This window comes from Schistocerca americana, chromosome 1, assembly GCF_021461395.2.
Source record: "Schistocerca americana isolate TAMUIC-IGC-003095 chromosome 1, iqSchAmer2.1, whole genome shotgun sequence".
Taxonomy (NCBI): Eukaryota; Metazoa; Arthropoda; class Insecta; order Orthoptera; family Acrididae; genus Schistocerca; species Schistocerca americana.
Genome location: NC_060119.1, coordinates 1,073,447,168 through 1,073,472,173, shown reverse-complemented (window position 1 = coordinate 1,073,472,173; position 25,006 = coordinate 1,073,447,168). Strand labels below are relative to the sequence as shown.

The 25,006-nt window shown below is 41.1% G+C and overlaps 1 protein-coding gene, 2 non-coding genes and 1 pseudogene across 3 annotated transcripts in view; 3 read left to right on the top strand and 1 right to left on the bottom strand.

Annotated features, from left to right (window-relative positions):
* Positions 1-25,006, top strand: part of LOC124617385 — a 1,108,641-nt gene that overhangs the window by 893,757 nt on the left and 189,878 nt on the right. The gene's annotated exons all lie outside the window — the stretch shown is intronic.
* On the top strand, positions 1,726-1,843 carry LOC124555735 (annotated as a pseudogene).
* Trnap-ugg lies at positions 19,578-19,649 on the top strand. Its single transcript has one exon. It is a non-coding gene; the product is annotated as a tRNA-Pro (tRNA).
* Positions 24,790-24,872, bottom strand: Trnal-uaa. Its single transcript has one exon. It is a non-coding gene; the product is annotated as a tRNA-Leu (tRNA).

Sequence of the window (25,006 nt, the reverse complement as noted above, 5' to 3'; positions counted from 1 at the left end):
TAGCACTCACGATGAACTGGGAGTTACTTAATCTATAAGAAAGGTTGTTAGACTAGGCGGTACCAGTTGTCTCTGACTCAACAGTTCGCGGTTTCATAAAAAGCCTACAAAAACTAAATTTCATTTATCTTTCGTCATTTTAAAAAATAAATGTGTTCAAGAAAATTCGTTTTCTTTATAATGTTTAGTTATGCGCTAATGTTAGTGATGGTGAGGGGCGGGGGTGATGGTACCAGCTAATATCTCAACGCACTCAGGGGTAAATAGTCTCAGAAAGATTGAGAACCACTGCTCTACTAGCTAGCTCACACATCAAATAACTAGTTTTTGCCGCTATGATATTAATGTGATTCAGGAAGTTGAGGAGACATTCAGATTTAGGTGTGCGTTTTTATGAAGCTGAATGTATAGTTTTTTGGACTTCATGGATGGCTTCCTCACTAGGCGGGCAAAGGAAGGCAATGACCCAGACCCAGCGAGGCAGTTCAGATTTACTTGCGCCAGACTTCAGCGCTGGAATGAACTGGAACTTCGCAACGATGTGGTTTCCACTTCCCCAACTTCTAGCTAACACAGTACCAATGCGGTTCTTGCTCGTGTCTTGTCTCTGTAAACCGTTAGGTGCGGCATCGGCACCGCTTCGGGGATTCCGCTTGCGTCTGGAAGGCAACAAGTTTACGCGAGCAATAATTGCCTCCAACGATGGCTTTGTGTACTGCCACGCACGGATAATTTCTGTGGAGCTAAAAGGACTGTGTCTTACAAATAGGCTAGAGAGGGAGAATGGTATATAGAAACAAGGCAACTACATTTCCAGCAAAGAGTGAGGTAAACTCGTAGTTCCGTTCCCAATAGAGTGTTGTTTACTGCTACGAAAATTAACTGCATGGCACAGAAATGGGTGAAACTGGGGCCATAAAAAAAAGTTTTACTTTTTGTCCTGTGGTATGAAATGCGTAACAAAAAAATACTTTAAAAACTCAAAATTTTATCTGCTTGACAAATCCACCTACAACATGGAATAATAAATAACATATGACACTATGTACTGCTTTGTACACTGAAATCATACTGTTTAGTATAAATATTCTTAAGAACAACTATATATACATCCAACCTCTAGCCTTAAGAAGAACTGGAAAAATGCATCTGATATATTTTTGTAATTTACTGATATGATCCACATCATAATGAATTGACACACGTATGATAAATGGAATACGCAACAAACTGAGCTGTGTGAAAATTGCAGTCCTCTTTGAAGTTCAATTTCGAGCGCGAAATAATTGCACAGTACTGAGATCATGAGAAACTGGTGATGACTATGTCATTGCTTACACAGATATTTATTTACTTCACGAATAGTCACTGGTCTATTAGTAAGCTACTTTAAGTGCCCCATAGTTAAAAATGTTAGTTTTACATTTACGAAAAGTAAAAAACGGCCAATTTCGTTCTAAATTACAGGTGCGGTACGTAATTTACTTTTTCACAGCCTGAAAACTGCCAAGAAAAAGTTACTTAACGTCGAAAACTCCACTACCTTGATACAGTTCCGTCGCCTTCGGCCGTGCTTGTAGCCTCATGCTCCATAGTGTAATTAATAACCCAAGAGACTAGTATATAGCGGTGCTGTGGCGTTTTAGCACTGATCATGATTTCCGCACAGACAGCGATTCCACGTCCATGTTCCGGTATGTTTTGGATTCGGTTCTCTTTACAGCAGCCAACGGCCTTGCCGCCGTGGTAACACCGGTTCCCGTCAGGTCACCGAAGTTAAGCACTGTTGGGCTGGGCTAGCACTTGGATGGGTAGCCATCCGGTCTGCCGAGCGCTGTTGACAACCGGAGTGCACTCAGCTACTTGATTGAGAAGTAGGGGCTCCGGTCTCGTTAACTGGCAAACGGCCGGGAGGGCGGTGTGTTGACCTCTTGCCCCTCCATATCTGCATCCAGTGACGCCTGTGGGATGAGGATGACACGGCGGCCGGTAGGTACCGTTGGGCCTTCATAGCCTGTTAGGAGTTTAATTTAGTTTTAGTTCTCTTTAGAGCAGCTGGTGACCTAAACGACTCTTTAAAATGAAAGTGAGAATATCAACTTGCTTCGCTACCATTCACTGATCTCATTCACTATAGTCAGTGCTCAAGAAGTATTGCTTATTATCATTCTGATATTGAACAAATATTATTGAAACTGTCACTGGAACATTCCTACTGGTTTATTAGTGGTGTACGACATAAGCTGCTGACGCTAAGGCTTCGCAGTCTTCAAGATACATAACGGTCTCAGGAAGAGAGACCCTCCACTACTGTACTTCAGTGTGTTACTGTAGCTCAGCGGCCACTGTGTGTTGGGACACTCAGAAAACACGTAAGGAGGAAGTTGTTCGCTACTTCATACCGTTAGGCGCATCTTAATAGGACGTGTACTGGAGCACAGCCATCTGATGACGACGAATGATAAAAAATGCTCACGGCTTTCCTTAACCCACCTATCCCATAGAGTTGTCTGATAGTTACAGACTGCAGGTTGAAAATTCCTACTTGAGACTCACTGTTAGCTTTACGTTAATCAAATATTAGTTTTATAGGAATACGGAAAATATAAATGTTGTACACAGTTATAGGAAAGACTTGTTTATTATGATGGTACAGCTAACGTACAACACAACGTAAATACGCAAATAAAATGCTCAGCAAACAAATGCAATAAGCCTCAGAGGCTTGTCAGCATGCAGTCTCATGTCTGAAGCAGACTGACCTGTTTCTGTCATCGGGAGTCGCTCAGTGATGTGTAAACAACACTTCTCGGACTAGGGAGCACTACTACGTACTCGAAGTAGTAACCTCGTCCTCAACCCGAACGTTGGTTTTGAACACCGCAATGCTGCACTAGGAATGGTACGCCATTGTCTTTCTCCGACCATTGAACTATCTTATCTAGCCAGGGAACCTATAGTTCTTTCATACACTCAAATCATTGTCAAAGGTGAAAGAAGCGAATAGTGACAGGAAAAATCCTAGGATCGGCTGGCGAACAATAGAGGATAATTTTACGGATTGATGAGTCGCGGTACATGATGTGAGAGAGAGCGCGTGTAAACGTGGTTGACACCTGTCAAAAAGTATACACTTAAATGCATGTGAGAACAATGAAAGTCTACCTCCAGATAGACTAATTGTCTGCCTTTGTTATTTCTGGTCATTAATTTATGCCGATGGTAAAGTAAACAATTATGTTAATGAAAAAAAATTATACAGTATTGTAACAACGACTCTGTGGTAACAGTTTGGAATTCGACCTTTTCTGCATCTACTGATTAATTAATAATTTTAGGAATAGTTACCGTGGAAATTTGCTAGCGCCGCACAAAAGGCGCAATAGTGAGTTTGCCTTCGAGCGTTTGTCTCAGCTAATTTACGCACAGCGACGCACACTTCAGACAGCCAGGCTTGTGATTTTCGTATACACGATAAATATGTAACACATAATAAATTTCTTGCGTCTCCGAGGTATTACAGGTGCCGGTAACGCAGATAGGTAGATAGATCAGTTGAAATAAGGAATAACAAGCGGCATTGACTTCGTACCATCAGAATTTATATATTTCAGGTTATTAGTGTACTAAATAGAAATCCACGTCCTCTCTCTATCATGGACGGAAAAATACAGACATTACAAGATCGATGAAATATCCGATAGGAATTTTTACAAATAGAAAAAAGTTAATGTTCAAGCTTCACAGGTTTGAATGCTGCGGGCATTCTGCATTTTAACCTTTGCCGTCAACCGCTTAGGGGAATGAATGGATAAAAAATAGAAAGAAAAAAGTAAAACATACACCCATATACATAAACCAGCGTAAGCCCCAATACATGCACTAGTATGCTGACGCTTTTGTCCACAAAGCAAAGACCACTGCAACGTAGAACGTCAAGTGGATCTGCTGGACAGACCTACTTACAGCCGGCCGCGGTGGTCTCGCGGTTCTAGGCGCGCAGTCCGGAACCGTGCGACTGCTACGGTCGCAGGTTCGAATCCTGCCTCGGGCATGGATGTGTGTGATGTCCTTAGGTTAGTTAGGTTTAAGTAGTTCTAAGTTCTAGGGGACTGATGACCACAGCTGTTAAGTCCCATAGTGCTCAGAGCCATTTGAACCATTCGAACCTACTTACAGCTCTGACTTGAACCCCACAACCATCTTAGCAAAAAACGAGAATAGGTTGAGTGCCGTCTTACTTTCAGTTTGGCCCTTTGTGACTCTTGTTTCTTTACTAGCGGTAACGTCATTTTCTTTTCTTCTTCAGTGCTTGTTCCTAAATTTACTCCGCCTTTCACAGCAAGAGCCGTCATTTGATTTGTTTCCGTATTCTATAAACACAGGGATCAAAGTTCTGCACAGTGGTGGATCCTAAACTAACCATTTTCGCCGGCCAGAGTGGCCGTGCGGCTCTAGGCGCTACAGTCTGGAACCGAGCGACCGCTCCGGTCGCACGTTCGAATCCTGCCTCGGGCATGGATGTGTGTGATGTCCTTAGGTTAGTTAGGTTTAATTAGTTCTAAGTTCTAGGCGACTGATGACCTCAGAAGTTAAGTCGCATAGTGCTCAGAGCCAAGCCATAACCATTTTCACATAATAAACAAATGGTCGGAAATGAATGACTTACGTGTGAGGACCACTGTAAATTGTTTGTTTCAAAACAGACAGCTCCCTGAGGCATCGATGTTGATGGCGCTATTTTAAAAATAGTTTAAAATCGGCTGTGACGTGTCCGTGGTGGAGTCTACCAATGGTTACGGTTTCTGTTAGTCGAAGACGGAGCATCACTCGTCCCACGATTTTACAGACATACATGGTGCAGCATCAAGTAATGATGGAAAGCCGAACGTATATATTTTATTCATTTATTTTAGCATTTGTCCATACTGACCATACAACCATCAGCGGAATGAATGTACAGAGAAAAGATCCGTTAGAATAGCATCGCAATTTGAAGACCTTTGTTTCTGGGGATGACTTACGGAAAACGCGTTGTTCCCAAGAATGTTCTCAACAGAAGAGAGACGGTACAATCAGATGAAACGGCGTTGGTTAGTGTGCAATGAAATTGATCCATAGGTATCCTTCAACTGGTTTGTGAAATGCATATTTTGAAGGAGCCTTAGTAGATAGCACTGGTGAAACAGCAACACCCCTGTGTCCAGGGTCAAGTGATTTGGGACCTAGAGTTTGTCGGTAGGTTAAGCTGCAACGAAATAATTGAGACTGGCAGACCTCACAATCAACAGCTGCTGTGAACTTAAGTTGTTGCTATGAACTGAAGGATATAAATTTATCACCTATGCAAATTTCACCATAAAGTTCTGGAAAACGCTTCATAAATGACTCATTCGTTAACATGTGCTGATACTTCTAAGTAAACTGATGAGCGTTTCAATGGCTATCTTCTGTTATCTACATCCAATTTTTTCACGTCAATCCGCACTGTGGTCGCTTAAAACTGTTTAAACTGCTCGACACTGTCTACCGATATCGGCCCCACCATCGTACATCTACTAAAACAAACATAGTGCCCAGCGTGGCTTCCGTAAGTTATCGCTTTGATACAACATTGCCACACGAAAATTTATGTCACCTCTATCAAAATAATAATGCGGCAATCTCACTCACTACTTCGTGGAAACAGGCCACGAGCTAGGCGACTCCGTCAGCAATCAAGCGGCCCCATGAATGTTTCATGGACGCCGCCTCGCCTTCCAGCGTCACCGCTATCTGCGGTAACGAAATGTCACGTGCTTCTCGAGCACACTTACACACCAAGCGCATGACTGATGTGCCAGGCCAAATATTTCCTTATACACTGAAGTCATGGGATACTTCCAAATATCGTGTTAGACCTCCTTTTGCCCGGCGAATTGCAGCAATTCGACGTGGCATGGACCCAACAAGTCGTTGGGAGTCCCTTGCAGAAGTTGATTATGTCCCACAAATGTTCGAGGGGTTCATGTCGGGCAATCTGTGTGGCCAAATTATTCGCTCGCATTGTCCAGAATGTTCTTCAAACCAACCGTGAACAATTGTGGTCCTGTGACACGGCGCATTGTCACCTGTAAAAATTCCATAATTGTCATGAAGTCCATGAACGGCTGCAAATGGTCTCCAAGCAGCCGAACATAAACATTTCCACTAAATGATCGGTTCACTCGGACCAGAGAACCCAGTCCATTCCCTGTAAACAGAGACCACACCGTTATGGAGCCTGTACAGTGCCTTGTTGGCAACTGGAATCCATGGCTTCGTGGGGTTTGTGCCACATTGATGACTTCGTGGGGTTTGTGCCACCCTCGAACCCGACCGTCAGCTCTTACCAGCTGAAATCGAGAATCATCTGAGCAGTTTATGGTTATCCAGTCGTCTAGGGTCCAACCGACATGGTTACGAATCCAGGAGCGACGCTGCAGGCGATGTCGCGCTGTTAGCAAAGGCACTCGCGTCGGTCGTCTGCTGCCACAGCACGTTAACACCAAATTTCGCCGCGCTGTCCTGACGGATATGTTCGTCGTACGCCCCACACTGATTTCTGCGGCTATTTCATGCAGTGCTGCTTGGTCTATTAGAACTGACAACTCAACGCAAACGCCGCTGCTCACGGTCGTTAAGTGAAGGCCATCGGACTACGTTGTCCATGGCGAAAGGTAATGCATGAAAATCGGCATTCACGGTACACGCTTGACACTTGATCTCGGAATATTGAATTCCGCAAAGATTTCCGAAATGGAATGTTTCATACGTCTAGTTCCAACTACCATTCTGCATTCAAAGTCTTAATTTCCATCTTGCGGCCATAATTACGTCGGAAACAGTTTCACATAAATCACCTGAGAAGAAACGACAGTTCCACCAATGCAGCGCCCTTTTATACCTCGTGTACGAGACACTACCACCATTTGTACATGTGCATATCGCTATCCCGTGGCTTTTGTCACGTCAGTGTATGTATCTTCCCGCAAAGAGCCATAACTATTCGAACACCAAACCGTCCTAATTATGGAACAAACTGTTTGGCTGTATACAATAAGAACATTTTCTGGGACATATGTTATTACTGGTCCGCCTCCGTATCTGAGAAGTTAATGTCTGCCATGTGAAGACCCAGCTACATGTAGCTCCTAAATTGGCATCACGAGGCTGTGAAGAGCCCGTTCCACATCTTCCACCAAGGAAAAACCCACGGCGGCACCGGGAATTGTACCTAACAGGAGTGTTGTAACCAAACTTTAATAAGTGCGATGATAGTCCACAATGTAATTCATACTTCATTAAGGTACATCATGTTACTAGGTGCGAAAAACAGCACCATTGGCTTCCAGACTCATAGTTTATACAGAGCACTAAGCTACACGATTAGGGTTCATGGATCTGGCCAAGAGCAATCGGGCGGCGAACATGAGCTGCTTCAGTGTAGTCGATATGATTGAAGTCCGCTGAAACTCGAATTAAGGTCTGTGGCGCCAGGTGGACAATGAGAATACAAATAACTAGACGGTAATTACTTCCTCACCGTGAAAATTGTTGAACATGGCGTTCCAAGTCGTTATTTCTGAAATGGGCAGTAATTGTCTTATGTAGTGTAAACAATGAAAATATGGGGCCAGACGTTATCTGATCGTGTAAATCATGACTAAGCAAACGTATCCTCCGTATTGCACGAAGCTCTAGAATCTTCAGGGTAGCTCTCTCTCTCTCTCTCTCTCTCTCTATCTATCTATCTATCTATCTATCTATCTATCCATCTATCTATCTATCTATCTCTATTTAGGGACAAAAGCGATAAATCAGCAGTAGCTGGCAGCTCACATTTGGGTTACAGTACCTGTCATCATCTCTGTTTCGCATTACACTTTGAACAGCATTCATTTTGTACAATTTCTATAATTGCATCAGTATTTTTCCAATTCTCTTAATGAAACCCTCCAAACTGTATTCTTAATTTTCTCTTAATGAAACCCTTTATACTCGTATTTCTTTCTTTTTTTCTATTGCAATTAAGAAGAACCGAGTGAAAAAATATTCAGATTGGGAAAAAATGCGAGTGAAGTGTAACATTAGATTTCAGATATCCAACGTTCAGTTCTTCGTTGGTTCCAATGTTTTTTTCCCCATAGCAATTGAAATGATGTTTGCCTCTGAAAATTTCTTGTGTGTTCAAAATAATGACACGTCGCTCGGTATTCACATGTTTCTCAGGTAGAAACAAGGCAGTGACGTACTCAATACGACTTCCTTTAGGCCTCATATTGTTTCGTAGGTATACTGTCCAAGTGCAATACTTGTCCTACCTACATAGTGTCGGCGTATCGAACCCGACATTACACCTGGCTGTAAGGTGTTGTGTTGTTGTTGTTGTTGTTGGTGGTGGTGGTGGTGGTGGTGGTGGTGGGGGTGGTGCTCGCCACTCACCTCCCCCCCCAAAAATCCCACCTGTTACATTCTTTTTTATTTTTATTTATTTATTTATTTTTACTTTACACGTCTAGTTCCGCAGGACCAAATTGAAGAGCAAATCTCCAAGGTCATGAAACGTGTCAGTACATGAAATACCGCAGAAAAGTACTAATAGATAAAATAAAATGTTTATGAATCCTAAAAAGACAAAGTTTATATGAACACAATCAACAAAGTAACATAGAAATTAGTTTAATTTTTCAAGGAACTCGTCGACAGAGTAGGAGGAGTGACCCAAGAGGAAACTCGTCAGTTTGAAAGAGCATGTATTACTGCTTTAATTCTTGTGGTAGCTTACTGAAAATGGACGCAGCAGTATACTGCACATCTTTCTGCACACGAGTCGAGGAAGTGCGATCCAAATGAAGACTGGATTTCTGCCTAGTATTAAGTGAGTGAAAGCTGCTAGTTCTTGGGAACAAGGTGAAATTGATAACAAGAAACGACATTAAAGAATGTATATATCGAGAGGCCAATGTCAGAATACCCAGACTAATAAACAAGGGTCGACAAAAGCTTCGCGAACTTAACGCCAGTTATTGCACGAACCGCCCGTTTCTGGGCCAAAAATACTCTCAGAATGGGAAGAGTTACCCCAAAATATAATACCATACGTCATTAGGGAATGAAAATAGGCGAAGTAGACGCTTTTTGTGTAGAACTATCACTTACTTCAGATGTTATTCTTAAAGTAAAAATGGTAGCATTAAGTCTTTGAACAAGACTCTGAACATGGGTTTTTCCATGACAGTTTACTATCTACCTGAACACATAGAAATTTAAACTATTCAGTCTCACTGATTATATATCCATTCTGTGTAATTAGAACGTCAGGTTTAGTTGAATTGTGTGTTATAAATTGTTAAAACTGAGTCATACTGTGATTTAGTTTATTTTCTAGGAGCTGTGAACTTATGTCTTGAATAGCACTATTTGAAACAGTGCCATGGTGTTGCATGCAACATCCTTTACTACCAATCTACTGTCATCTTCAAACAGAAGTATTTTAGACTCACCCATAGTAGTAGAATGCAGATCTCTAGTAGCAGAATACAGATCTCTCTCTCTCTCTCTCTCTCTCTCTCTATCTCTATCACACACACACACACACACACACACACACACACCACACACACACACGAATACCGTGCTACACTCGCAATACTGTGGAGAACAACCTTTTTGAATTGTGAACTACGTCACGTATTCCATCTGGAGCAATATTTTGTGATCAACACAATCAAACGCCTTAATAAAATGATGCTTTGCGTTCAAAACATTTTGCTTAATCCATCCAGTACCTCGCAGAAAAAGGCGAATATAGCATTTTCAGTTGTTAAAACCACTTCTGAAACCAAACTGTACATTTGACAGCAAATTGTGTGAAATGAAATGATCAATTATCCTTACATACTGTAATGACACATTCCTATGCAGAGACATACAATATCTTAAAAGCTACGCCAAAGATAAATTGAGAGGCATGTATATTATAATCTTTGTAAAGTTCACATTGGATTCTCTTTTGTTTGATACTCCAAGGAGCTAAGGGACACTTTCGATTGTTGCCTTGTGGAGGATGGACGTGATTTTTTGACTGTGCGGAAAGGCAGCCATATGGTTGGTAATTATGGTTTGTGCGATGAGCACAGCAAGTCTTATTGTGTTGTGAATAAAAAATAGTGAAAAGTATCGAAGTGTTACGAAAATTATTTATAGCGACGTAGCATAGTATTCCTTGGTTTCCACCGTCTTCGTGAAGTGAACCGATGCCGACTCATGATGGTACACACGGTCAACAAAGAGAAGAACATCGATGGCGACTAATGAATTAATATTGTGGCAGAAGGACTAATTCTACGTCTAAGGTGAGAACTCTGATTAAATCAACAATGACGTGGAATTTAAAATATAAAATGTTTTTTATTTATTTCGCCACACTGGCGACCGCTGAAAGGGACAGTGCTGGTGGAACAAAGAGTAAGTACTTCATTGTTGTGCTACAAATGTACTTGTACTAATTACTGTTTCTCTGTTACATGACGCACATGGAAAATGACGAATAAAGTGAAACAATATTAACTGTATAAACGGATGGCACAATAACCAGAAGGAACAAGGACAAGGATATACAAAACTAACGTAATCGTGAGTGACGCAGCTCAGTCGGAAGTAAGGTAGGAAAGCGCAAACGCATGCAGTCGCTGCACCTTGGCTTAGCTCCACTTAAAGCAGAACCTTTTCCTGTCCATATTAAAATCCTGGTAGTGTTTGTGGCAACACACAATTACACTTTGATAATTACTTTTTTATGTTCAACAATCGCAGAATTAGAAGACGTAGTGCGCCATCTTGTAAATTTCCGACGCGCAACAAATAACAATCGCGAGATATTTTTATTAATTCAACTGCGAGAGAATTTAAAGATTTAGATTAACAGTAAAGTACAGATAAAAATAATATCTTCACAATGGAATCGAAGAACTTTAATTTGACAAATGTTCATGGACACGTCACCGATTCTGACAATAGTGACGTAAATGATGACGCAATTAGTTTTTCAGCACAACATAATGTAGAAGTAAATACAATTCAATTGCACTCCACAGGGATTAACAATAACGAACCACTTGCAAATGAAATCTTGTGCACAGTCGATGAAGCATCGATTACCAGATCAGATGAAAATATTTCGCGTGAAGTCAGTGAACCTAGCCCGGTTTCGATTCAATCAGACCGTGGCAGAGAAACAATGGCAACAAATAATGGCATAAATACAAACACACAAGCTTCGTCAGTTACGCTTGAGGCATTATATAGTCTGATGTCAAATGTGAGCGAGAAACTGGCGAATCTAGAAATAACGACAAACACAAAATTGTCAAACATGGAAATTGGGTTCCAACAGCAGTTTTCAAGTGTAAACACGCAATTTGAAAACATACACAGACATTTCGATCAACGCTTAAATAAACTCACCAATGAAATCGATCAAAAGATCGAAGACAAAGTCATCAAAACCGTCAATAGTGTATACAATGTATTGGCAAATGACTTAGAAAAGAAATTGTCAGATCTTACAACCAAACAGGAACAGGAACTGTCAGAAATAGTAGAAACACACAATCAAACACAAACCGTACAAAAAGAAATACATGAAAACGTACAGGCTATTCAATTAAATTTAACAAGAGTACAGTCCGCATGTGAAGAAATACCTGACCAAGTTAATAAAGTTAACGAAGAAGTCGGTTTTCTGAAACAGGAGACTCGACGTATCAACGCGGACATTATCAAAATAAATGAAACTTTAGAAAACGGTAGTGTAAATGAATCAATAACTGACCGGGAAACAAAACTTTTTGAAAAATTAGGTAATGAAATCAAAGTAGCCGAGTACAGAATACGCAAGGAAATTGCTGGTAGACTGAATGTTTCAAATGACTTGCCTACGTCAAGCAACAGGCAGTGCGACAGTTATTCGCCCGTGCCAGATTACGATGTCAATAACGCAGAACATCAGGCGCCCAGTCCGGCGTATGTGCACGCACCGGCACAGGCAAACAATGGCTATTCGCCAAACGCGGTGCTGCAACAGGCAGTAGGCGTGTCGCCTTGCATCTCGACGATTCTAGTCGATGAGAGCCTGTTGAAACATAGACAGTTTCCAGTTTTCTCCACAGAATCCAGAAAAACTCATCCAGTCGTATTTGTAAGAGCATTTAAAAATGTCTTACCAAGAAACTGGACTGAGGCACAGAAGATTAGATATGTAGTAGGCTTCACACAAGGCGACGCACTTCTGTGGGCCACAGACATGGCTGAACAGTGCGTCACCTACGAACAATTTGAACGGCCTTTCTTGAAGAAATATTGGTCTGCTGGGGCCCAAGAAAGACTGCGCCGTGAAGTATTCAACCCACAACCGTTCAACCTAAAAAACGGCGGGTTGAGAAAGTATTTCGAAAAGCACTTGAATAAGACGCGCTATTGGAACAATCCAATACCGCACGTAGATGTTCTCAAAATTCTGAAAAACAGACTACCGGCGAACTTACGCGAAAAATTGGTAACCATACCGGAGAACGACCTTGAATACTTTCTTTCCGTGCTTGACTCAATTGATCTAATATACGAAGAAGAGCCGAGCACAGGTAATCGGAATGAATATTCCGGAACCAATCAAAACAACGGTAACGGATATCATTTTAATGGCAATGGACAAAACCCACACAGTTGGCATCCGTATGCGACAAGGCCAAATAATGGAACCTGGAATTACGGAAATCGGAGGAATTCGGCGCCACAGAGACGTGAAGACCGAAGGTATAGTACAGATTACGGTCCACGCCGGTATGGAAATGATAGAAATCACGTGAATGATTGGTCAGGCCCGCGTGATGAAAGGCGGCACACAAATGAAAATTACAATAGTTACAGTAATAGGAATGATAGACCAAGGAGGAATAGCGACGGCCGGTCGCAAGAAAATGTTGCACGCAGCGGTCCGGAAACTAATTGGCGACAGAATAACCACTCAGTACACTTCGTAGATGTAACGGACAGTACTGAAGCAACGCCGTTGTCTCCCTCGGTAAACAACAATCGGTCGTAATGAGCCCCCACCGGCCGACCGATTTGACAACAGGGGGCACAAACAAGCACACATTACATCTTAGACAATTATTTTTAAGATATGATCAGGATGCGACCGTAGAAGATGATCTATGTGAAGAAGAGACGAAAGCACCGGACAAGGTAAGTGACCTCGTGCAGGCTGTAATAACAACAAAAAGATAAGAAAGGTTACAGAATTTAACATTGGACAGGATGTTATCTGTTAGGTAACACACGAACGGGCAAGGTGAAAGGGTTACACCCCCACAAGGACATCAAGAAATTTTTTCATTAAAGGTTATATGTTATTTTAGCAAAATTGAAATTGTACAACCTTGGATCACATAGTAAAATTGCTGTCATTAACCTAAGAAACTTGCGAACAACTGGGGGCATATGCCAGCTTAAAAGCGCATATTTAACCAAACCTAATGAAACATGTGTTACTGTGAGTCTTAACACTATAAAAATAAACCATACAGTACTTTTGTAGTCTAACTCAGTTATTTAAGAGAGGGGAACAAAGACAAATTAGCGCGACGGTCAGAGTTTGTTCGCTTGAGACGAGCAAGAAACCACGCGTCGAAGTTGCAATCCAATGCTCAGCTCATGAGCACGCGATAGCTGCATGTCAAGACGAGGTCATTGGCCGCGCTGTAGGCAGCGAGCCGGGGAGAAATCTTCCCCCCTTCCATGTCCGATCAGCTGAGCGTATACAAAGCGCGAAGGCGCATGCGCGGTCGAGTCCAGGTGTCACGTGACTATTACACGATGGTGGCTATCACGAATAATGTTCACCAACAATGCAGAGTTTTCCCCGCACCTACAGTCCAGTCGTGGTACGTAAGCGCGCATGCGCGGAAAGTTTAAAAGTTTTGAGACTACTCTTACTATGAGACACAGAGACGAAAGTCATTCAAAAACAAGAAAGGAAAGGGTACACAAGTCTTGTAAATAGTAACTTAGAAAATTTAATTATAAGCTGGTATTACGTAATAAAAGTGAACATGCAAGTACATACTGGTCATGGACGGTATTGTAATATTATATTATACTGAGTAAAATCTTAGCGTGTACGGAAGGAGAAAGAAAATAGAAAAAAAAATAAATAGATAAATAATGCAGATATATAACCGGAAGAAAGGCTATGTACACGAGAACAGCACACAATTACATATAGGGAAAAAGCAGCAAAGAGGAAATCAAAGAGATAACGCATACATTTACATTACACAGTAGATAGCGATTTTCAGAATGAACAACAAGGTAAACGCGGGAATTTTTGTGACTAAGGAAAAGAGTGACACAAGCTTTAAAATAGGGTAATAATAAACAGATCTATGCAGCGTGAGTAATGAACTGAATCGCTCTCAAAACAAATACCTAGAGTTTATAGAGAGAGAGACACACATTAACGTTAGGAAACACCTGAAGCACTCAGCAAACAACTTTGTAGAATATATAAGCTATACACGAGGGTACATGTACGAAAGCTAAAGTGTAAAGGAGGAAAATAGGGAATGTTGCGCATTAATGGACTGTAAGGCAGTTATGTATGTAAGAAGAAATATTTAGTTGTAAGTATTATTAGTATAAGGGACGATGCTCAGCACACCCTGAATTATTTTGGAATATTGAAGGAATGGTGCAGGGTACCGAAAAAGGGCCCCACCAGCAAAGTGTATATTATAGTGGTAGATATTTTTTTGTGTATAAACGTATGTATGAATGTGTGAAAGGCGAAAGAAGCCCTGTACATGTACTGAACTTAAACAACGTAGAAGTGTATAAGGAAAATAAAACTCTAAGACAACCTCGTATAAACAGGTATACCTAACGTCAGGAAACAACTTAATTAAAACTGTAAGACTCTACGAGTGTACGAGAAAGGGTGAAAAACCTGACACAAAGTGCAATATTAGCGATGCTTCACTCATGTATGCAAAAGGAAGGTATGAATTACTTTACCCACTTGAAACATGAAAAGAAAAAAATCATGTCAAAATTATATGTTTCACACATATTACAATTTACAGTCACAAAGAATGAAAATGATCTCGCCGCTATACGAGAAACAGGTAAGTAGTGTGATCGACGACCTGTAAGCAAAGGAATCGTCTATAAAATGAATTATGAACAAAAGCGTCGTAAAGAATTTCATGCTGCACTGAAGCTATGAAAGTCTGATTGTTCGTGTACATAGATTTTCATGACAACCAATGCATTAAACTGTCTATTTTTTTCTCCCATGATAACACAAGACGCCTATAAGCGCACTTTAATTGAAAATGATAAACGCACACAAGGGCGTGCCGCCCGCATCTCGTGGTCGTGCGGTAGCGTTCTCGCTTCCCACGCCCGGGTTCCCGGGTTCGATTCCCGGCGGGGTCAGGGATTTTCTCTGCCTCGTGATGGCTGGGTGTTGTGTGCTGTCCTTAGGTTAGTTAGGTTTAAGTAGTTCTAAGTTCTAGGGGACTGATGACCATAGATGTTAAGTCCCATAGTGCTCAGAGCCATTTGAACCATTTGAAGGGCGTGCCGCTATTATGAAACACTGTACATAGTAATAGTAGTTACACCCTGAACTTCAAAATTTTATGTTTATATGTCCATGTTAAGGTAGGAAGTTTTATTAGGGTTAATGATTTACAAGCACACCAGAATGTGCTTACGCCCAAAACACTGTACATATTAGGGTTATGCTGCATATAAATGATTATTTCGTGCATTTTCAGATTTTATACGCGAAAAACCGTAGCATACACGTAGTCGTTGCCACTACCCTAAGTAGAAGGTAGAAAATTCCCTTCCCAAGCTTCAGTGGAGCGGCTACAGGTGTATTCTCAGCATGCTGATGCATGTCGTTACGTATGAAGAATACGTAACGGAGGTAAACCTTAACTTATACTCGAGTTCAAGAAGGAAAACAAAGGACTTGTTCCTTCTAACAGATTAATGGAAAAAGGCGAGCGTGTGTGTCAGTAAAATCCAAGACGAAGAAGCCACTATGAGTGGTCAAAAATTTTTTCAATTTTAGTCGATAGTTTTTTCCTGTAGTTAATGTAAACAATGTATTGTATGTATTATATGTTATTCCATTGTATGTGATGTATTTTGTATTTCATGCCAAGTCCCGTGACTTACAAATTATGTGCATTGACCAGAAGTATTGAGGGGAATGAATCTCAGTACAATAGGTAAAAGGGGTTAATGCGAAGAAAAAAAAGTGTAGTGAAAAGGAAGTTTCGATCGCAATACTCGCGGTTAAAGTGGTGTGTGTGTAGAAATTAAAATTGTGCAAACTAGTGCTACGTTGCAAGTGTCAGAGAGCCTAAACAAGTGACATCGAAAATTGAAGCTTGTATCGTCAAACGACACATGGCGTCACAGTAGGAAAGGACAATGCCAAACAAGTTTGACATGGTACGCTTCTTACCAGGAGCTGCATCGACGGGATCGTCCTCCGCCTCGCACATAGTGTGGTGTGTTCTTCGGGGCACATATTCCAATGTACCTCGTTGTATCCAGTCTAAGTACTGGAAGGAACTACAAAAAGCACACGCATACTGAGGTTCGGAAGTCTTGACGGTACCCGCACGTCGGTGTATATTCAGTGCACTGGCGCGCGCGTTCAACCAACGTCGCCAGCCAACGGACGACCAAACAATCAGGCGCGCGTATCACCCGCCCATATTCAACACGGGCTAGCGAACAAAGCTCGTCGCCCCAGAATAAATACAGAAAGCAATACAAGGACTTAATTTTCACCTCGGATGAGGAAGGAAACATTTGTATGTAACGTTGTATTCAGTGTATATTTTATTGTACAAACTTTACTACATGATGTCATTTTCTCAGTATTAACCAGAACTTTGTATATTAGGATTAAGGTTTGTAAATATTAGCATAAGTATACCAAAAAACTGACACACACTCAGAAATACTAAAGAATTCACAGTGCCATGAAAATGAGACAATAAAAATGAAGTTTGTGAATAAAAGACCCCCAAACCTATCAATTGCAAGGTCGACTACTGTATCCTGTCAATCAAATAAAATTTTCTAGTGACAGTATACAGTAGGGGGGCAGTTGTAATGACACATTCCTATGCAGAGACATACAATATCTTAAAAGCTACGCCAAAGATAAATTGAGAGGCATGTATATTATAATCTTTGTAAAGTTCACATTGGATTCTCTTTTGTTTGATACTCCAAGGAGCTAAGGGACACTTTCGATTGTTGCCTTGTGGAGGATGGACGTGATTTTTTGACTGTGCGGAAAGGCAGCCATATGGTTGGTAATTATGGTTTGTGCGATGAGCACAGCAAGTCTTATTGTGTTGTGAATAAAAAATAGTGAAAAGTATCGAAGTGTTACGAAAATTATTTATAGCGACGTAGCATAGTATTCCTTGGTTTCCACCGTCTTCGTGAAGTGAACCGATGCCGACTCATGATGGTACACACGGTCAACAAAGAGAAGAACATCGATGGCGACTAATGAATTAATATTGTGGCAGAAGGACTAATTCTACGTCTAAGGTGAGAACTCTGATTAAATCAACAATGACGTGGAATTTAAAATATAAAATGTTTTTTATTTATTTCGCCACAATACACAGCCTTCTCAATAACTTCATCAAACAGTGATGGCATAGAAATAGAACTAAGTTGTCTACATATCCCTTTCTCCCTTTTTATAAAGACGTTTTACTACTGAGTACTTTAATCGTTCAGGAAACTGACTATTCCTATAGGAAAAATTACAAATATTGCTAAGTACTGGGCTAACATACCCAGCACAGCACAGCACGTAAGTATTCAACTAAAATACTCCACAATATCCATGAGTGTCCTTAGTCTTCAGTGATTTAATTGTTGACTCAGTCTCCCCCTTGTCAGTATCAAGGAGGAGTATTTCTTATATCAGTCTCGGTAAGCCATTTTCCAAGATACTTATACGATTCCCTGTAGAAACTAAATTTTTATTTAATTCACTGGCTAGGTTCAGTACATATATCCGACTTATCAGTAAAAAACATTTTCACCACATGCTGACTTTATATCCTTGACCTTATGCTGACCACACACTTCCTTCACGACTGACCATATGGTTTTAATTTTATCATGCGAATTAAATATTCTTTTGCGTACCAAACACTATTTGCCTTCCTAGAAACATTGTTAAGCACCTTACAGTACTGTTTGTAATGTGCTACTGTTGTTCGAGTGTGACTACTTCTGACATTTTGATATAATTCCCAATTTGTTCTACATGATACTCTTATCCCTCTAGTCAGGCTGCCTTTTACTGCTAGTACCCTATTTTGAATGTCCTAAGGATCTTTCAAAGAGCATGAGAAATTTGTTAAGGAAAGCATTGTGTTCGACATCTATGTTGTCAGCACTACAAACATCCTGCTATCTTGTTCCTTAATGAGATTTAAAAAAAGTTTCTATTGCCGTTGGATTATCTTTTTTTATATAGTTTATAATTATATATAACATTTATTTGAGTACAAAAACCTCTTAGTGTTAAAATATGTGCATTATTCTGTGAAAGGCCATTCACCCTTTACGAAATAGAATGCCCATCTATTTACAAAAACAATTCCATCCATCTCAGATAAATAGAAACAAAACAGAATAACCTGAAACTACGTTAAGGCACCAACGTGCAGTAGGTTCCCCATGTGTCTGTTCTGCCCTCTCAAGGGAGAGACTGCAGAACAAACCGTATAGAAGTCGGCCATCTTCTGCGAAGAAATGCCACTGGGTCTACGGAACGTGCCGGCACGGTAGCTCAGCGTGTTCTGTTACAGGATTAGTTGCCTTCTGTAATTAAAAAAAAAAAAAAAAAGCTGAGTCAACAGATCAACACTGAACTTGAACGGGTGTCATGGGACATCCGCACCGAACAAATCGAACAAAATGAGAACAATAACAAAAAAAAAAGAACGTAGAATTCTGAATGTATGCCTCACTATTAGAAACAAAGAGTCTTTATGACATCTAATTTTTTTTTTCCTTATCGGTAAGGAGGAGGTGTTCCGAAAAGCTTCAATAAGCATTTTTGTGTTTTTGATGAAGAAAACTAAGCAGAGACGTATCCTGTGCAGACACTTCCTATCCTAAAACGACAGGTGCAACGCAAACTGCATGACCGGGCCGTTGAAACATTTTCAGTTATTTTTGTCTTCTGCATCCGGCGACTTAGTACTATTTTAAGGTGTCAAATGCATGGAAGTTTTTAAACTTCTTGAGGTTTTTAGATGCACAAGACTCAGAGGAGCGTAACTAACAATAAAAATTTGACGAGCTTCCGTCCGCAGATGTATACATATACGTTAGAGCTAATGAATTAAGAAGACAAAGAAGAAACAAAAAGAATAAAGCAACAGAAATCCAACTTCACATGTCATGTATATATGCAAGAAGAAACTTCGGGTGGCTCAGTGGTCTAGGGGTATGATTCCTGCTTTGGGTGCAGGAGGTCCCGGGTTCAAATCCCGGCTGAGCCCTATATTTTAACTTCACTTCCTTATTCCTGATTGTGTGGTTAATAATGATGGCAATTTTAAATGGTCGATTATTGCACGTTACTTACGTTAGTTAGACTTATAAGAATGCCTCAGCATGAAAGATTACCTCGGAAATTCTTTCGGTTATATCCGCATCTACACTCTGCAGACCACCGTGAGGTGCATGGCACATAGTACGTCCCGTTGTACCAGCTATTAGGATTTCTTCCTGTTCCATTCACGTATGGAGCGTGTGAAGAATATAACATGGTTATTTCAATATGGTTATTGCCACTGATTTCAAATCCAAAGCAGTACTCTTCATCACGAATACATAATCGTTATACACCACACTGAGACCGGATCGTGGAAGATTACTAAATATTTCTGTCTTTAATTTGTTATAGTAATTGATGGTGTAGTTAATTTACGATTGTAGATGATAAAAACATTTGCCTCAGCTGTCATATCCATCAGTACTGCGTTGGCATTTTTTGTAATTTATGCTGCCCCTATAATAAGAAAAACAAGGTATTTTGTTGCAAGGATCTGTTGTAAATATGGGTCATAGTCCTCAAAGCATCATATATAGAAATTAGAGTGGGTACAGTTCATATGTAATGAATTAATACTTTTAGATTTTCTCAATGCTGATTAATATGAACAGTCAGTACCAGATTACTTTCTTTCGTAAAATAAAGTGTAGAACAACCTCCATAGTAGCTCAGAATCTGCTTCCCGCTGTAATATTAAGCTGCTATCCAACTGTTCTCTGAAGTATCTATCTACAAGTTCTATTGTAGAATTCGACTATGGAGCGCGTAACACCTTTCACGGTTAACTAAGGGACGAAAATACTTCACTCACCCCCCCCCCCCCCCGCCCCCACCGTTAACTAACAATGATATGGCATGTACCATATAAACATTGCTGTCAGCTGACCGAGCACATAGCGAATTACAATACTTACCTTCTGCTGTACTTTTTCAGAATGTTAATTTTTGGGTTTCCCAGAGGTAATTTTCTTTATAGTATAACATTTCCAAAATATTGCTTTTGTAGATATGCGACTTTTTAGTTTTCAGATTTTTCTTTTTTATCGTTTTTTGTCTAATGCAGATACCGAAGAAAAAACATTACGTAAATCAGTCGTTGGTCCGAAGCTGTTTGAACATCGCAGAGTTTACGCAAGCATGGTGTGCCCTTCGCGCTATCCGTTCTGAGAACTGGCTTACATATTCAGTTAACGCGGGAAACCTCTAGTTACAGGTGGAATCCGAATTAGCATTTTCCGCATGCGCGAAACATTACCCTAGGTGTGAGTATATAATTTTGTTATGGGAGCTTCCCTTGACAGACGTCTTTGACGCATCTTTGATGTTTACTGCATATTATTTGGAAATAAATGTAGCTCTCTTCAGAATACTTGCAGGCGTTTTTGGGTTTTGTTTAAAGCCTCAGAGATAGTTCCTAATGTTACCAAATTTGCCTTATAAATCAGTTGGTATTTTAGCTGCTACGGCCAGCGCGGGTAAAAACCTGTGACACCAGCTACTGAGGATTCGGCAGTAATTTGCGAATACGGAAGAGCGTACGCTGCGGCGGCAAAGCTTAATGTGAAATATATGGAAATTCAGTCTTAAGTCACAGAGGATACGGTTTAAAGCCTGAAAGATTATTATCTACCCAACAGAAAATCACATTATACATCACTCTTCGTTTAGAAGCTTAAAAAGAACTACTGACTTTCGGCAGCTGACATGATGCAAACAATCCGCTTGTGTTTGACTGTACACTATTACCGTTCGGAGGAGATTTAGGGAAGTTCCTCTGTTTGACCGGTAGGTATGTACAGCAAACAAATGTCTCATGTTTCTCCTGCTTAAAGCGGACACAAGAGATCTCAGAAGCATTACAGTCATACACAGCTTTTCTAAACCCCGTAATTGTTTCCCATTACGACGCATAAGTTTGAAATTCGTCTCAAAGGTGTCTGCAATCTACCTCTGTCATGGTGTAAAAGCAGGGCGCTCTGTGTCGTCATCCTCGAGCTCGGCGACGGCTCAAGACACCATTGTGTCCACAAATTAAAAAAAAAAAAAAAAAAAAAGGGGGTCATAGCTCAGAAGCTCATGTGAGGTGTAAGGTGGGTTAATGATGTCACATTGGCACCAAATTTCACCAGAATTATGCCCAAAGCCATGTCACCCTCTGCGATGGGTGTCAGAATTGCGACACACGGCGTTGAAATCACGCTGTTTTCTTGTGTGTGCCTGACGAAAACGTTTCAGACAGAATGGACACGGAAAAGCTTCACGAGGTGGCATAAAGGACAGCAATGGAAACACCTTCTCCCATGGGACCTTCTTTCCCACACACTTCGCGGTTGAGAACGAAATATCCCAGTGCGATGAGCGACAGAACTAACTTCCTGACAATGTTGGACAACTGAAAACGCTTCCGCCCCCCCCCCCCCCCTCCCCCAGACGATTCGACCCTGCACTAAGGACACTGTGGGGTTGCAGCCCCCATTGCATGTGATATGACACTTTTTGAATTTAGTGCCACTGCAATTTTTGCGCTGGTATACATGGTGGAATCACTAGGGACCGTTCAAAGCCATTCGACGAACTCTGAAAGTCATCCAAAGCAGCATAGGGTGTTTATGGTTTTCAGCTCTCCTGTGGCGTGGTCATGGAAGGGGTGCACCACTGACATGTGCGTGAACAAAGCGGGAAGGGGTCCCTCTAGAAACTTCCGGTTGGGCAACCCATTTGACACCCCTGAGGTGGGGTTGCTTGCTCTCCGGTGCGAGGAACAGCTCCGCTGAATGGGTGTTTAAGACTCTGGCAAGTACATTTTTAACGAACTCAACAAAGTTAGGTGGGTGCCAGCGAGGATGTTGCCAAATGGGGGGTCTTAGAACGACCCCTTGCCGTTTTACTGATGCACATCCCATTTTTGTACTCCTCTGTGATCACGCCACAAGAGGGCGCGAATCAGGAGGGTTGAAAAACCATAAATATCCTATGCCGCTTGGATGATCAGTTTTCGTCGAATGGTTCCGAACGATCCCTAGTGATTCTACCATGTATACCAGCACAAAAATTGCGGTCGTATTACACTCCAAAGGGGTCAGATCACGTTCAATGAAGTTGTAGCCCTACTACGTCCTTAGAGTAGGGTTGAATCGTGGGGGCGGGGGGGGGGGGGGGGGGTCGGCAATCGAACGTTGTCAAGAACGTCGTCCTGTTGCTCACTGCAAACTGTCGTTTTCAACTACAAAAAGTATGGGAATCAACGCCCGAAGATAATTCGTGGTTTCACTGACGCTCTTTGTGCCACCTACTGAGGGTTTTACGTGTCGATTCTGAGAGGCGGTGCGTCTGAAACGTTTTCCTCCGCCACCCACAATAAAACCGTATGTTTCCAACGTTGTGTGTTGCGATTCTGACCTCCATCGCAAAGGTGTCAAAAGAGGGCGTGAAATGTCAATAAGAGGGGGGTGTGATGACCTTGCCATTGTGTGAAACGCCAACGATGGCCTTGCGCATAGTAGTTGTGAAATCTGATGCCATGTTATATCATTAACCCGCCTCACACGAACTTCTGAGTTGTGTCCTTTTTTTCACATAGGAGACAATTACAAGGATCCTAAAAAGTGGTAAGGTTTTTTTGCACAGTGTATTTGTTACAGTAGTTTGGACACACAGAGAATCTGTGGGAGGTGTTTAAAAGGCACAACTGCAAGGAGGAAGCAGTGTGCAAGGGAATTTAATACCTCGGGTCAAAGAGGAGAAACAAGGAAGTACCACACAGAACAAGTAACCGTAAAGTCAGCACACAAACAAAGATAACCAACATCAGAAATATCGATAGTGACTATTAATCAACACGTGAGGTAGCCCTAATTATGTCCCTCTGTTTTTTGATGAGAGACAGAGCCGGATTCCAAGCAGCATTTAGACAAAATCCACCATCTCTGTTTATAAGATTGCTTGACAGTTTGATTTCAACAGCTTCCTTAATAACACTATCCCAATAGCTGGACGTGCAAGCCAGAATCTACGTGTTGTTGTATTCCATAGGATGACTGGTGTCAAGGCAATGTTCTGCAATAGCGGATTTGCTCGGCTGTTGTGAGCGTGTGTGACGCTGATGTTCAGTATACCGGTCTTCCACAGTCCTGATTGTCTGACCAATATATGACATGCCACAACTGCAAGGAATACGATAGACACCAGACACTACAATTACTTTATCTGAGCTCTTTGAAGATCTTTTTTGACTTGCTGAACTCAGTGCTTATTTTTCCATACATTTTCAAAGTTTGTGGAAAAGTCTTGTTGGCAGTCTATGGATACAACTATAAAATTTTAATTTTCTTTTTCGAATTTTAATTTTCTTTTTCGAATGTCTGCTGGTGGTTATTATCATTACCATAATCATTACTATTACTTACCAAGTTTAGGATGGGTTTCACCATATAGTCCTTGTACAAATCTTCTTCCTGAGGAAATGTAACGTGGAATTGCTTTGGAAGCCTTGTCCCCGACAATCACAGAAGTTTTTCTTTCCACTAAACCTCGTTTCGTATTGTTTCTTTCTGTTCCAATAACACGCCTAGTTCTTATGGAATAATTTTTGATTTTTTTGTTTTAATGACCTGAGAGATCTCATTGCAGATTTTTGTGTTTCCTTAACATCTTTCTTCTTTGGGTCGATCCGTCTAACATTTAAAACAATGTAGAAACTACCATCATCTCGTAAACTTTCATTTGAGTCTCTCTTCTTCTTTCCCAATCAGAGTTCTTCCAATGGTGGTATGCAGCCTTTGGTAAGAGTTTTATAATTCATCAAAATTCATATAACATTCAAGATATTAGGAATGTAAGTTATGCAATCTGTGACAATAACCTAACTAGATCGTTTCCCAAGGACGCCATGTCGGTGGTTGAAATTCTTGAACTGTAGATTCAGCTTAGCCTTTATTGTTTGTTACCACTGTGCCCTGCTCGCTATAAAGATTTCAGTTCATTCAAGTCACCCGATTTTGACATCTACTAGCGTTCCATGCATAATTTCGTTTCTATTACGCAATTCTTCTTTGAATCTTTTGTCCACTATATTATTAAAATTTTGCCAGGTGTGGGGTTCGAACCCACGCTCCCTCTCGGGAACCAGAACTTAAGTCTGGCGCCTTAACCGCTCGGCCAACCTGGCTGACGTCTGAAACTCTTCATATCTTGGTTGAGATGGGAAAGGCCAACTGGGATACATGAATCATTTCTTCACACTGCTACGCCTTCGCCGAACTCTCTCTTGCGTAACGCAGGCGAGACACGTTTAACGCTAAA